Raw genomic sequence first — 14,687 nt, forward strand, 5'->3', positions numbered from 1 at the left:
TGTGTGTGTATAATTGATCACTTTGCTGTAACCTGAAAATAACACAACACTGTAAATCAACTATACTTCAATTTAAAAAAATTTCATGGTAAAACCGAAAAAAACCATGACTATATACAAAGTCGGCATTGCATAATCTGCTGCATGCCACTGTCAAGCCTCATAAACCCCCAGGTGGGGTCCAGATAAACAGGGCAACTGGAAACACTGCTTCCATTGAACAATGATGCAAGGTCATAACCACAACCCGGACTTGATGTAAAATGTTGATATTTTGTTCACTGTGGATTTTTTACATGAAATTTGATGTTTTTCAATATTGCATTAAAACACTATTTTTCTTAATGACCGAGTTCCGCCAGATGTTTGCTTTTGCTGCAATATTTACAAAGTCCTGTTGGTCCGAAGAGTGCTCTGGGGTTTCCTTGTTGATGACAGCATGTTCCTAAGAAATCCCACTGTGCCTGAAACCCTCAGGCCTGCAAGAAACTACCGCTCCACAGCGCTCGGGTTCGTGCGCGGCTTCCTCTGCTGACTTAGGAAAGCCCCCCCCCCCCCTCCAGGATCTGAGAGCTCTGAGGAGAAGCGAGGCGCCGGTTAGGGCCCAGGGGGTCGGTCGCGCCCTGTATTTCTTGGCAAGACATCACAGGCTTTAAAGCTGAATTCTGCAAACTCCCCGCCGTCCCGCGGCCGTCGAGGGGCGCGGGTGGGTGGACGCTGCGCTGGTGGGAGCCGAGGCCAAGGGTGGAGGCCGAGCTCGGGGGGTGGGGGGCGAGGAGGCCTCAAAGTGGGAAAGTGGCCCCCTTGCTTCCCGGCAGGAACCCGGGCTCCTCCTCCGCCTGCCATCAATCACCGCAACAACCCCATTGCCCCCCGTCCGGCTTCTCCCCCCGGGGGAGGAAATCCCTAGCCCGAGCGTCCGCCCTGCTCACGGGCTGAGCGCACGTACCCGGTCTGCGCCGGGCACCCGGGCGTGCGACCCCGCTCCGGGCCGCGCGCGCCTGCGCGGGGCGCACTTGACACCCCGTAGGCGTCCCCGCAGGTAGAACTCAACCAAAGTCCCTACCTCCTACGCCGCGCGCGCCCGCACCCGCACCCCGTGCCCGCAGCCTCGGCGGCCCCTCACCCCCCCTCCCCCTGGGAGAGGTCTGCTTAAGATCCTTGCCCGGAAGCCCACCGAGCCCCCGTCCCGGCGCCCCCATTCCCTGTTCCCCCCTCCCCCGCCCGTCCTCAAGACCCCCGAGGCCGCTCGCTCGCTCTGCCCCCAGGCCTCAGGGGAGGAGCGTGCGAGGAGCAGCACCCGTGCCTCGAACCCCGCAACGCCCCCGCCCCAGTCTAGGAGTCTCCCGGCGCGCCGGGTGCGGGCACAGGGGGTGGGGTCTCCGCTGCCGCCGCCCCTTACCTCGCGCAGGCCCTCCCCGCAGGTCCCGGAGGCGGGGGCGACCGGTGGCCCCGCGGACTAGCGCGGGGCTGACTTTCCCCGCCCGGGAGGAGCAGGAGGAGGAGGAGGAGGAAGAGAAGGAGGGGAGGTGGAGGGGGAGGCGAGGGAAGGGCTTTGTGTCTGCCTCCCGCCCTCCCTCGGATCCAGCTCTAGCCATCCCCCTCCCCCAACCGCTCGGGAGGGATGGGGCGGGGGAATCCGAGGGGGCGAGGAAGGCGCCTGCGCGACCGGGGCCCCCAGCGCCCCCGGTACCGCCCACCCTCCGCTGCGGGGACGCGCAGCCTCTGCGCTCACCCGGGGACCAGGGACCCAGGCTGCAGGGAGGAGAGAGCTGGACCAGAAAGTTGATCTAACCCGGAGCGAACTTGGCTGGCCCGGCTCCCGCCCCGCCTCGGCGCCGCCGCCCGGCTCTTCTCACTCCCCGGGGAGGACCGGACTTTTGTTCTCGAGACTCGGCCCAGTCTCCTTTCTGTCCGCCCATCACAGAGCAGCACACACGCTTGCACCCCCTTCCCGTGACGAGCCCCGCCGCCCCCCAGCGGACCCAGATCCGCCGCGCGGGCTGGGAGCCCCAGCTGGGGAGGCCCGCGTGGGCGCGGCCCTTTGTCCCCGGTTTGGCCGCGCCGTGTCCCCGCCGCGAGGTGTTTTGCTCGTCCTAGCTGGGTAGGGGGCCGCCTGGGTTGGTTTCTGTGTGTTCAGGGCCACCCAGCCCCGGCCCCGCGGGAGCGAGAGCGGCGGGGAGGAGGGATGTGGTTTGGCTCCGCGCTGGGAGACCTTTATCACCCCTGGGAAGGCGACGCGGACAGGCGGGGAGCTGCTGGCCGGTTGCCGGCCAGGAACCAGCAGTCGTCTTTCTTCCGAGTCGGGCGGGTCCCTGGTGAGCTGCTGAGTTTTCCCACTTCCCCGCTGGGGAGAGCACCTTTGCAGAGAAATACCCAACAGCGTTAGAGTTACCGAAGTAGCTGGTGTCGCAAAAAAACCCGCAAAGACACCTGTTTCGGACAGAGCAGAAAAAGGAAACAAACGGACAAAGACCTTATTTTTGCTCCTGTTCTGCTTCAGACCAGTAGCCAGAGAGGCGACTTGGATTTCACTGGTGTCGGCTCTTGTGAATCCTGCCTTCTAAAATCCCCAAATTTATTTTTCATTTGTAATCAGCTCAGCTCCCAGGAAAACATAGCCCACTGTGCTTCTCTTCTGTTCCAAGTCAACCATTCAATAAAGAATTGAGCACCTGCTATGTGCCTGGCACTGCTCTAATGTTTGGGATGAGCTGGGGAACAAAAGATGAAAAGATCTTTGTTATTGATTAGAAACAAAGATCTCCCTGCCTTGGTGGAGCTGGCCTTCTGGCGGGGGGCAGGGGCAGAGGGTAAACCATGAACATCAATAAGTTAATTATCTGGGATGGTAGAAGAGGTGATAGGGAACCAAAGAAAAAGTAGAATAAGGAGGTTGGGGAGTGCTAGTGTGTGGTGCAGTGTGTGGGATCCAACAGGTGGGGTGGTCAGAGGAGGCTTGCTTGAGAAGGTGGGATTTGGGCAGGTGAGGAAGGGAATACCTGGGGAGAGAACTAGGGGCAAAGGCTCTGAGCCGCTGGCTGGAAATCGTGAGGGTCTGAGTGGAGAGTGATGTGGTCTGGCTATATTGCTGAAAGATGGGCCTGATGCTGCATAGGAGCGTTGACTGTAAGGGGCAAAGATGGAAACAAGTTAGGAGACTGTTGAGATAATCCCGGCTGGAGATGAAGGTGGCACAGAGCAGGGTGGTGGCACTGGAGCTGGAGGGAAGTATGGATTCTTATTTATTTTGCAGGTAGAACCTTCAGGAATTCCTGAAGGTTGGATACGTTGGCAGAAGGGAGAAGTAGACAGAAACAGACCTGGTCCCACACCTCTCCTCCTTCTCTCCCTTCTTCCACGGGATTGATTGTGTTTTGTAGACAAAGTGCCCCAGGTAAATGCTGAACAGGTATGGCCTCTGCTCCTTTCTTCCTGTTCTTTTCCCTGTCTCCCTTTCCAGGCATCCTCCTGAAAACTTCCTCCGTCTTGTGGACACAGGCTCAATCTGTTCCAGAACTCGGGGCCCATTTGGCCCTGTCCCCTACCCCACCCCCCCCACCGGAAAACATCTCACTGTAGAGATGGATTTGGGGTTATTCATCAGAACTATTTATTGAGTAGCAACTTTGTATGTGCAAGCACTGTTGTAGGCTCTGGGGCTATAGCAGGGAACCAAAAGATAAAACATTGTGTTCTCCTGGAACCCACGGTCTCATGGGGAGGGAGGCCAGAAACCAGACAAGCAAGGAAAATATGTGACATGGTTGATGAAACGTACCATGGAAAAAAATTAACCTGGAGGGGTGGGGAAGAGAGAGTGCTGGGGAGGCTGCAATTTAAAATAGGTGGTCAGAGAAAACGCCAGGAAAAAAAACAAACAACTCTAAAATAACAAGCTTTGGACCCTCTCAGGGACTTACACTCGGCAGGTTTGGCCTCCTGCTCTGGGTCCCTGGAGATGGCAACATGCACTCCAATCAGCCGCAGAGATCACAAGTGCTCCAGGGGCACTTCTGTCAGCTGAGGACCAGCCAGCCAAGAAAATGTCATTTCTAATGAAGTTATTTCCCTTCCAGAGTAAACCAAGCAGCACTGGTCTGGAAGCATTGCCCAGAGCTGGCAACTCAGCAATTTGTTTCTCTCCTCTGTCGAGCAGGGCAAGTAGAGGTGAGTGTCCTGTGCACACAGAATGACCTCAGAAGAGTGGTTTTGTACTCCAGGGTCTGAGCTGTACCGTAATCACAATAATAATGATGGCCCTTCTTTATTTTTTCATCTGCAGTGGTAATGGGTAACATTACCTTGCTCAATCCCCATAGCCACCCTGAAATTAATTGGGGCTTTCTTCGTGACCTAGTATATGATCTATTTTGAAAAAAAAAATTCCATATTTATCAGAAAAGGTTTATTAAACACCCCCCATAATCTAGTTCATACTTAGCATATAGTAGTTGTTCAAAACTGTTTATTACTGAACTTGAACACCAATTAATTAAATGTGAATTCATCTTTTATATTTATTCTAATTGTCCATGTCGTTTATTTTTGCTATTCTCTTTGCCAGTCTCCTAATGGATATCCTGCCTTCTCCCCTACCCACCTTCTTGAATAAAATGGACTTAGGGCAGATGTGTTAACATCTTCCCTTTCACTTGGAGTTTTGACATTTTTCTTTGAATTTTCTACCATTCATATTCTAGCATTTTCATGCTGTTACACAGTACATACATATTTACGTGTACTATGATTTTACCGTGGATGGCATAGTTATCAGTATAATAAACCTCCTTTGCCCCATTAAGTGTGTTTGTCCTGATTTATTCTGAAATTCATATCATGACCCCTGCTTTCTTTGTGTTTGTATTCATTTAATAAATTCTTTTGTCTATCCTCTATTTTAAATCTTTCTGCATCTTTTTATTTAGATGAGTCTTTTTGAAGCAACTGAATTTTCAGTTATATAACTGAATTTTCTTTTTAAACCCAACTGGTGAAAATGTTTCCATTTTTGCCATCTTGTTTTATGGTTTGGGGGTTTTCTAAACCCCTGCCATTTCCTGAGTTCTATGCTTTTGGGTTAAACTGACTGTACTTTATCTCTTCGTAGCTTCTCCGGTCATTTGAAAAGTGTAGTTCTTGTTTTACCCAGAGTGGTTCATTCAGTCCTGTATTCAATTATGATTCTGTTCTGGGTGGCAGGCATAGTTCCAGGCACTGTGGCTATATGATAAATATATGAGCCTAAGAAGAATCTGAACAAACACATGAAAAGAACCCTTATCTCCTCTTTGCTTCCTCGTATATTTCAGTTACTTTTTCACAATCACTCTTTGTTCAACCTAGTTTATAAGCACTTAGGTTTAATCACTTTGGGGGTTTTCCTGTGAAGGCTCCTATGCACATGTAAAAATAGAATTTGTGTGCTTTACTTCTGTTGATCTGTTTTACGGTAACTTAAGCCTTGGGCCCAGCCAGAGACTCCAAGACAGAGGGAAAGTTTGCCTCCCCTACACTATGCAGATAGAACCACCAGGGCACGCTCCTTTACGTCTCTCCTGTGTTACGTTTGGATGCAATTTAGATTACACTTTAGTTGAGTTTAGCCGTCAGTACATTGACTAAATTTGGCGGGTGACTTAAAAAGAGTAAATATTTGTTGCCATTAACTGAAAAAATATTGTCTCCTTTGAGAAAGTTGAGTTACAATGAAACACCTAGGATGGCATTTTCGAAATTGTGTGTGCACGTGCTTGCCTGTGTTTGTTGTGTGTGTTTATACCCCAAACCTTCCCCTTCTCGTGGGAGGACGAGTCCTCAGGGCATGCTGAAGAAGTCCTGTGGAGGAGGGGGAAGAGGAACCCCCTGCCCCATCTGCTTAGGTTTTCAGGGGGAGCACTTGGATGAATAGTGGTGCCCTTTTCTGAGACAGGAGCAGTTTTGAGGGAATGAGAAATAAAGACTCCTGGCTATCTCTGGTTTATTTGAAAACTGCCTGCCCTGACTCTGCCCAGGTACACCGCCCAGGTACACCGTGGGATTTACCCTGCTGTCCAGTTCCCTGCTTACGTCCCAGGCGCAGGCCCCCCGTTCTTTCTAGTCTTTGCTTATATATACTGGGCTTTAGGATAGAAACTTACCTCATTGAATAATTATTTTTATTCTACCTGACTCATCTGCTGAGAATTAATTGTATCTGAATTGAGATTTCAATTCTATGTATAATAATTATTTAGATTTCATTCAATGTTTAAACTCGTTTCAATATGGATCACCTGTCTTTTGTATCGTGTCTTTGCGAATGTTAACGATTTCCCTTTTCATCCACTAGAAATATTGCTTAATAGATTATAGCCCAGCTAGACTATAACATGAAAACTTTTTTTCAGGGACATAAGGGACATGAGTTTGCTGAGCACACTTGTGTCTGAGAAACCTTATCTCTTTACACACGAATGTGTGTGGAATTCTTGCTTTCTGTGATCGATTGTCTGCAGAGCTGGCGCTGGCCATCTCTCTCATTCCACCGTGTGCATACCACTCTTCCATCAAGAGGTCGGTCCATGTCCCCCTCCTTAAATCTAGCCTCACCCTCTGACTTGCTTTAACCATGGAAAAAGTGATGCTGGGTGGCTTTGCCTTAGGACTTCAAAGCCCTGGCAGCCCCCATTTTGCCTTCATGAGATCCAACGCCATGTAACCTCGCGATAGGCCACTGAATGATGGGACACCACGTGGAGAGAGTCTGAGACTGGCAGCTGCTCCTGCAGACATGTGAGTTGAGCCATCCTGGACTGTCCAGCCCTGAGCTCCCACTAAATCAGCCATGGGAGCGACCTCAGCTGACACCACTCAGAGCAAAAGGACCACCAGCGGGGAGCCTAGCCAACCCACACAATGACATAAGTAACTGTTTTTGTTTCAAGTCTCTAAGTGTTGGAACAGCAAATAAATAACTGATCTCTTGTCTCTTCAAAACTCTATAACTTTGCTTCATTACTTTCTAACATTTAATCTTAGTGAGAAGTCTTAAGTTCAGCCTGATTTGTTTTTCTTCATTATCATAAGCACTGCTTTTGCCTGCTTTTAGACTTTTTCTTCATCTTTCTAATTTAAGCATTTTTCCAGGATGTGTTAGAGTATGAGTACCATCTCACTGATTTGGTATGCAACACAGTTAAACATTTTGATTTTTGTCTGTAATTATTTCTTCTGCAGCTTTTAAAAACTTTTCTTTAGTGATATCTCTGCCTATTGCTTCTGTTCTAATTGTTCTGATTTCTTTGACTAAACACGAGTCAGCAAACCACAGCTTGTGCCCCAAGTCTGGCCCACCACCTGCTTTGTAAATAAAGTTTTATTGAAACCCAGCCACATTTATTTGCATATTGTCTGTGGCTGCTTTTATGCTTCAACAGCAAAGTTAAAAAGCTGCAACAGAGACCTTACGTATTAAGCTTGTCTTTTTATTCTGATGCTTTGACATCTTGGGGCCTTGCTGACAATGAACGGGGGGCTTCCCTTCCCTGGGTTAGCAAATCCCTAGAGAAAGCAAACATCTCACCCTCTGAGCCTGCCTTTCATATGAAAACCCGCCAATCAAAACCCACACCCCAGCCACTTCCCTCATCAGGCTCTCCCACTTGGGCCCCTGTCCACCTGCCCTAATCTGGCACCCAAGGCCAGGTACCAGGCAAGAAGTAGGGACAGTCACTCTACCCCAGAGCCCGCTGAAGTTAATTCAACTCGCCAATCCTAAATCTGCTTACCCTTCCTCACCCATTCCTTCCTGCAGAAACCACGATAAAGTCTCCCGCCCATGTTTTCCCGTGGACCCTCTGCCTCCTGACCCACCCTGGTGCTTCCCCACGAGGCCTCCTGTGGTGTGCTGTGCCCCCTCCTCTTGGAAACTGTGAGTGACAAACTGTCTTTTCAGGGGCAGTCCTCTCCTGAGCTGTTGCCTCGCCAAACCTGAATAATAATAAAACCTACATTTTAAAACATCATCTTTCTCACGAAGCCTGAAATATTCACCACCTGGCCCTTTATTGAAAAGTCTGCTGTCCCCTGGACTGGGCCGCCTGTAACTCTGAAATCACGTCACTCTTGTCCCAAGGACGCGTCTTCCTCACCCACCATTTGCTCTGATGTTAGGCTGCAATGGCTTTTGTCAGTTGCCGTTGCCAGGATGTTGCCAATTCCGTGGGCACTTCCCTCTCTTCATTTTACCCCACACAAATTGATTTCCCTCATATAATTAAACCCCATTTTCTCTTGGCTTCTATGCCAACAGCATGTTCTCTGGATCTGCTCCTCTTTCTTCTCCTTTGCTGCCTCTTCCTGTGACACCAGCCTCCAGTGAGTCCCCCCCTCCCCTTCCCGTGCCCCATCTCTGTACACATTCACTCTCTCTGGGGAATTAATTAAACACTTTATCTATACCAATGATCATGAATCTGTAACCCAGCCCTGACCTCTCACGTGTTCGACAAACTTCTATACTCGACAGTCCTCTTACATCTTCTACGCTTGGGAGGTAACAGCTACTCAGTGTTTTCATACCAAAGTTAGAACTCCTAATTTGCTCCCCTAAAACTCTCCCCAAACTTCCCTATCTCTGCATTTTCCTTAATTTCTTGCTTTTTCTTTTTTTCTTACCTTTTTTCTTCCAGTTTTATTGAGATATAATTGATATACAGCACTGTATATTGTACAGTATACTGATTTGACTTACATACATCAATCTGATACAACTGATAAAACAATCAGTTTAGTGAATATCCATCATCTCTTATAGATGCAAAGTTGGAGAAATAAAAAATGTTTTCCTTGTGATGGGAACTCTCTTAACAACTTTCATATATAACATGCAGCAGTGTTAATTATATTTATCATGTTGTACATTACATCCCTAGTGTTTATTTATCTTGTAACTGGAGGTTGTACCTTTTGACTACTTTTAGCCAATTCCCCCCTGCCCCCACCCCTGCCTCTGATAACCAGAAATCTGATCTCCTTTTTTATGAGTTTGTTTGAAGTATAATTGACCTACAGCACTATGTTAGTTCCTGTTGCACAACAAAGTGATTCGGTATTTCCATACATTTCAAAATGATCCCCAAGATAAGTCTGTTTACAAATCTGTTAACCTACAAAGACTTAACTTTTGCTTTTTCTTTAGTTCCAACTACAGACACATCGATGACACCTTCCTGCTCTCCCCACAAAACTAACCTGAACCTGTCCCCTTCTCTCCACCTCCATTGCCACCAGGCTAGGCTGAGCCACCACCACGTCACAAGCCCAGGAGCCTTCTCCCTGGAAAACTGCATCTACTCCTGCCCGCTACGGGGTTTTTCTACACACAGCCGGCAGAATGATGTACTGCAGTTAGAGGGGAAATTGGATCCCATTCCTTTCCTGCTCACCCGTCTGGCTTCTCATCATTCTTCAGGAAATCCAGAGTCTTTCTCAAGGCTCACAGAGTCCTCACATTCTGGCCTGTGCCCTGCCTTTAACCCCATCACCCCCCAACCACCCAACTCTGGTGTTTCCTTTGTTCTTTGAACACACGGGGCTTATTCCGGCCTCAGAGCCTTTGCACGAGCTGTTTTCTCTGTGGTCCTTTGCATATTTGCACCGCTGGCACAGAGTGCACTGTTGAAGACTTTATAGACCTGAGGATGTTTTTATTACATCCTCACAGTTCAATGGCAGTTTGGCTAGTTATAAAGTTCTAGGTCCAGAGTCATATTTATTCAAAAATCTAACTCCCTGGTCTTCTTGATCAGAACACGGCTGTTGAGAAGCCTGAGGTCAGTTTCATTCTTGCTCCATTGTAGGTGGTCTGCTTCTGTCATCTGGAAGCTGAAGAATAATAGCTTTGTCTTCAATGTGTTTGAATTCCACTATGATGGGGTCTGAGTGTTTTCCCCATCCACAGTGAGGTGCCCTATGTACCCTTCCATCCGTAGACTTTCATCTTTTTTAATTCGGGGGAAGTTAAAGACACGCCTTCAAATTTCTCCTCCTCTCCTTCTGGATCTGCGCGTTGACTTCTGTCCTCCGAGCCTTTTAACTTCTCCACCTCCCATCTCCAGTCTCCCCTGAGGCCTCCTTGGAGAGGTCCTGGATCACGGCTTCCCGCTCATCGGTTCTTTGCATCCATTTATTTTACTTATTTATTTTTTAATTAATTAATTAATTTATTTATTTTATTTTTGGCTGTGTTGGGTCTTCGTTGCTGCGCGAGGGCTTTCTCTAGTTGCGGCAAGCGGGGGTCACTCTTCATCGCGGTGCGCGGGCCTCTCACTATCGCGGCCTCTCTTGTTGCGGAGCAAAGGCTCCAGACGCGCAAGCTCAGTAGTTGTGGCTCACAGGCCCAGTTGCTCCGCGGCATTTGGGATCTTCCCAGACCAGGGCTCGAACCCGTGTCCCCTGCATTGGCAGGCGGATTCTCAACCACTGAGTCACCAGGGAAGCCCTGCATCCATTTATTTTTTTTTTTTTCTTGATGCCTCACGGCTTGTGGGATCTTAGCTCCCCGACCAGGGATCGAACCCGGGCCCTCAGCAGTGAAAGCATGGAGTAATAACCACCGGACTGCCAGGGAATTCCCGGTATCCATCTATTCTTTATTCCACCTATCATTTTCTGAATTATCATTTTTCATATAATATTTCCACTTGTTTCCCTTTTGTGTGATGTCTGATTCTTGTTTCATATGGCTGATTTCTCCTTCTTAACATTTTTATCAGGCTTATTTGAAACTTTTGGTGTGGCCATTCCAGTAATTCTGCTTCAGGTGGTGTATGTTGTTACATTTGCTGCCCCTTTCTGGCAGTGGTACCCCTCAGGCCTGACGTTCTGAAGGTACTGGCTATTCTAACTGGTATATGTACTGGGGGAGGGTCCACGCTTGGCTCCAGGCTGTGTCACTCCTCGTGAGCGTAAGGATCTGTGTACTCGTTTTCTGTGGCTGCGTGTCACATCGCCACACACGTAGCAGCCCGGTATAGCACACCTGTATCATCTCACCGTTTCCGCGGGTCAAGAGTCTGGGTGCAGCTTAGCTGGGTTTCCCGTCCTCACGAGGCTTCAGTCCAGGTGTTGGCAGGAGCTGCGACCTCAGCTGAGACCCCTGCACCCTCCTCTGGATTCTCTAAGCTCATGTGTTTGTTGGCAGAATTCACTCCCTTGCAGCTGTGTGACTGAGGCTCTTGGCTCGGCGGCAGTAAGTTAAGACCAGCCAAATGAGAACAAGGAAAGGCCATTTTTTCAGAGCTTTCAATAGCAAGGGAGTCGGCCACCATTATTTGAGTTTGGCAGAGACTCGAAGGCAGGTAGGGGGTTGGGAAAGCTTTACAGCGGAGAAAAGAGGCAGCTTCAGTTCAGGTGTGCCCGGACCAGGGCTGCTGGGCTGGGGAAGCAGGAGGCGGGCTGACTTGCTGTGAGCGTCCTGTGTGACTGGTTCAGGAGCATGTTTGGCTTCTCTGCTTGGTCCCACGTTGGAAATCGGGACAAAATCAGGAGGCTGTCAGTTATTAATCAAGTTCTGGTTGTTTTGTCAAGGGGAGCGTTAACCTTCTCTCCTTTTGTACAACACAAGTTCTGGGCACTTTGGAACAATGCAATGGCTACAGAGGGTATTGGTTGGCTTCCTGGACCAGTGGCTAGAGACAGTGGTCCGATGTCCTACAATCCTGGTTACTGTAGATAACGGCTTGGTTTCTGGGCTGGTTGCTGCAGGTTGTGGGTCAGAGTTCTCTTTCTACCTATGGCCTGGCCACTGTCTGTTGGTACACTGTCCTCAGCTCCTAGAGGCAGCCCCTGGCACATGGCCCTCTCCTTAGGACGTTCACAACATAGCAGTTGCTTCTTCGGGACCAGCAGAGAGCATCTGTCACTCTAATGCATCCTAATGTCACCGAAAATTCAACTCACTATCAAGTTAAGAAGAAATAAAAAGGAATTTTATTCAATCCAAACGGAAGGTTATAACCTGGGAAGCAGATTCTCAGAAAGCTCTGAGAACTGTTCCGCCTGTTAGAAGTGGAAGGCATAGTCATACGCATTTTCGAGACAAAGGATTATACATCAAAGTGACATCCGGATATTTTACATAAAGCTCACTAAGGACACATAGTCCCGGTAAGCACCTACAAAGCGAGCAGCAAGTCACCATGACTCCCTACGGAGCTGAGAAAGAACACTGTTCTTTTAAGAAGTTGCATTGCTAGCATCAGAAGAAAGAAAAAAATTGATCTTTACGTTGGGCAGGCATTCCCATCTTTGAGGAGCTCTGGTTCACGTGTAATTCAGATGCACGCTGCACAGCGGGGAAGGAGGGAGGAGGCCCAAACAAATGCAGAGAGAGAATTTTATGTTTACTTTTTCTTGTCCTGCCTTAAAATATAAATTCTATTTCATCACTAGTAAGACGGGGTTTTTTATATATGTCGTTATGTATTCACAGGAGCAACAGCCATACCTTTGCCATGTTCTATAGGCTAGAAGCGAGTCACAGACCTGCACAAATGGGAGGAGAGGATTACAGGATGGAACTCCAGGGGTGGGGAGCATGAGGGCCTCTGACCCCATGTCACACTCTGCCTACTGCAGTGGGGGAGGGGAGGGGCCCTTGAGCAGCGCCTCAGGCCCTGGAGAACATTTGTTGGTCACGCCCATTACTGGCTTCCACCGAAAACATCCCTGGTCCAGGTTTCATCTTTAAACTCAACACTGGGAGAAAACCATTTCCCCCAGACTCTGCCAGCCCCACCCTGGGGTCTCGAGGAAGGAATGCCCAGGGGCTGCTGGTCCTGGGAGCCTCCTTCCAGGGACAGTCACCACAGCGGGCTTTGGTGCTGCATCCAGGATGCTGGCTGATTCCTGTGGGGAAAGGGCCCGTGGCCGCTGTTGCAGGGTAGTGGGGGCCGGGGGGAGAGGCAAGAGCAGAAATTAGAAGCTTTCTTCTAATTAAAAGTGGGGATTGATCACCTAATCCGCTACCCAGTTCTCTGTCTCTCTAATGATGTAAGTGAAAAACTCTATTCCCTCAAATACCATCGCATGCGTCCATAGCTTTACTTGTCTCTTCCGTGGCTTCCTTCACATGCAGGATCCTCTGGCTCCTGCTACGGGGTTCCTCGCCCATTCCTCTCCACCATCAGTGCTCTGTTATACACAGGGCAGCGGGGCTCAACCTTGGCCGTACATTACATGCACCTGGAGAGTCTGATAAACCCCTGAGGCCCAGGTCACAGCCCTGACCTATTAGTCTCTAGGGTGAGGTGCCGGCAACAGCAGCTTTATAGCTATCAGGTGATTCTAATACGTAGCCAAAGTCCTAGAGAAGTCTAGAAGCTGCAGCCTGTAAATCAGTTCTTAGCCTTGCTATACTTGGGGATCACCTGGAAAGCTTTTAAAAAACAGTGTTGCCCGGGCCCCAGCACCAGAGGTTCTGAGGGAACTGGTCTGGAGTGTGGTCAGGATTTCCCAAAGCTCCACAGGTGATGGCAGCATGCAGCCAATGGCAAGAACCGCTGGCAAGCGGCGAGAACCAGATAGCAAGGTGCTCTCAGGGAACAGGCTTGGTCCTCTGCTCTTCTCAGTAAGAAAAGGGGCACGTGCCCAGTTTAAGTGTGATTGATAATGAGCGTGGCGAGAACACAAGGGTGTGTTGCTTTTGTCCTGAAAGTTGAAACGATCAAGAATATTAGCTCAAGGATAGATCAGGTTCCCTGCTGTAGGCTAGTTTTCTAAAGGAGCCATTGGAATTCCCCTTTGCTATCGCATTCAGCACGCGTTTTGATTTTATAAGTAGTGTTAAGCCCCCATCTCCTACATCGGGTAGTCACCTTGAGCTTGAGAAGCCATCCCCAAACGTGCAGTGAGGTCACCGTCCACTGGGGTTGCCGAGGGACCCAGCCGGAGCCTGAAGGGTAGATCCGCTCGGCTGGAAGGAGAGAGACAGAGCAGCCAGGCCCGAGGTGCAGAGCTGGGCCCTGCAAGGCGTGTTGAACAACAAACCCAACAGATCTGGGAGAGGAGATGTCCTGTAGAGGACAAACGTCATCTGACGGCCTCGGTGACACCGTCATTGTCAGCTACAGGTTTACTTTTACAGGTGCGTCCTGCTCTGTAATCATAAGTCAGTTTTCTAGACTTTGTTTAGAGGTTGATTCTACAGACTGAGCACCAATAAACCACATTAACACTGTTATAACCGGTGCTAACTGCAGCCTCATCATGAGCTAAGATGAATTTTCCTTCTCTGTGAATCCAGCGTCACTATTCCCATGACATTTAAAGGGAAATGTTTCTAGCATCAAGGTCAAATGAATTCTCTTCTCGTCCCCCTTCAATTCCTCAAAATTATGATTGTGCTGTATTTCAGCTCACTTCATGTTTGAATCCTTATTTTCTTAAATGGTCCCTTCCTCAGGAGGTTTCTAATTGCCTTTCTTTTTCTTCCTTCTCCCTCCCTCCCTCTCTTCCATCTGTCCTTCCTTTTACAATTTTTTATTGTTTCTGCTGTCAACAGAGGACATTTACTACCACAGACCTTCAGAAATATCCAGACTTTCAATTCTACAAACTGCTGCAGAAAATCCGCTTTCTCTCTGAAAACGTGCTTCCAGAGACTTCTGCATTTCTGCTCCAATCTGAATTGCTTATTTTCTAGA

The 14,687-nt window shown here is 49.0% G+C and overlaps 1 protein-coding gene, 1 long non-coding RNA gene and 1 pseudogene across 6 annotated transcripts in view; 1 reads left to right on the top strand and 2 right to left on the bottom strand.

The window, feature by feature from the left end:
- The window catches only part of RIN2 (Ras and Rab interactor 2), a 232,004-nt gene extending 230,385 nt beyond the window's left edge, over positions 1 to 1,619 (bottom strand). For 2 of the 5 annotated variants that reach the window (XM_059898338.1, XM_059898337.1), the window contains exon 1: positions 1,403 to 1,617. The gene's annotated coding sequence lies outside the window, so the exon portion shown is untranslated. Of the gene's footprint in view, positions 1 to 1,402 lie in introns of all 5 variants that reach the window. The other 3 variants (XM_059898341.1, XM_059898339.1, XR_009497723.1) reach the window with 2 other exon arrangements.
- Positions 1,530 to 4,647, top strand: LOC132349705 (uncharacterized). Its single transcript, XR_009497725.1, has 4 exons — positions 1,530 to 2,318; positions 3,257 to 3,412; positions 4,080 to 4,170; positions 4,568 to 4,647. It is a non-coding gene; the product is annotated as an uncharacterized LOC132349705 (long non-coding RNA).
- A 6,915-nt stretch (positions 4,648 to 11,562) lies between these two features.
- On the bottom strand, positions 11,563 to 11,605 carry LOC132350063 (U6atac minor spliceosomal RNA; annotated as a pseudogene).
- Between the last annotated feature and the right edge of the window lie 3,082 nt (positions 11,606 to 14,687).

The sequence above is a fragment of the Balaenoptera ricei genome, chromosome 15 (assembly GCF_028023285.1).
Source record: "Balaenoptera ricei isolate mBalRic1 chromosome 15, mBalRic1.hap2, whole genome shotgun sequence".
Taxonomy (NCBI): Eukaryota; Metazoa; Chordata; class Mammalia; order Artiodactyla; family Balaenopteridae; genus Balaenoptera; species Balaenoptera ricei.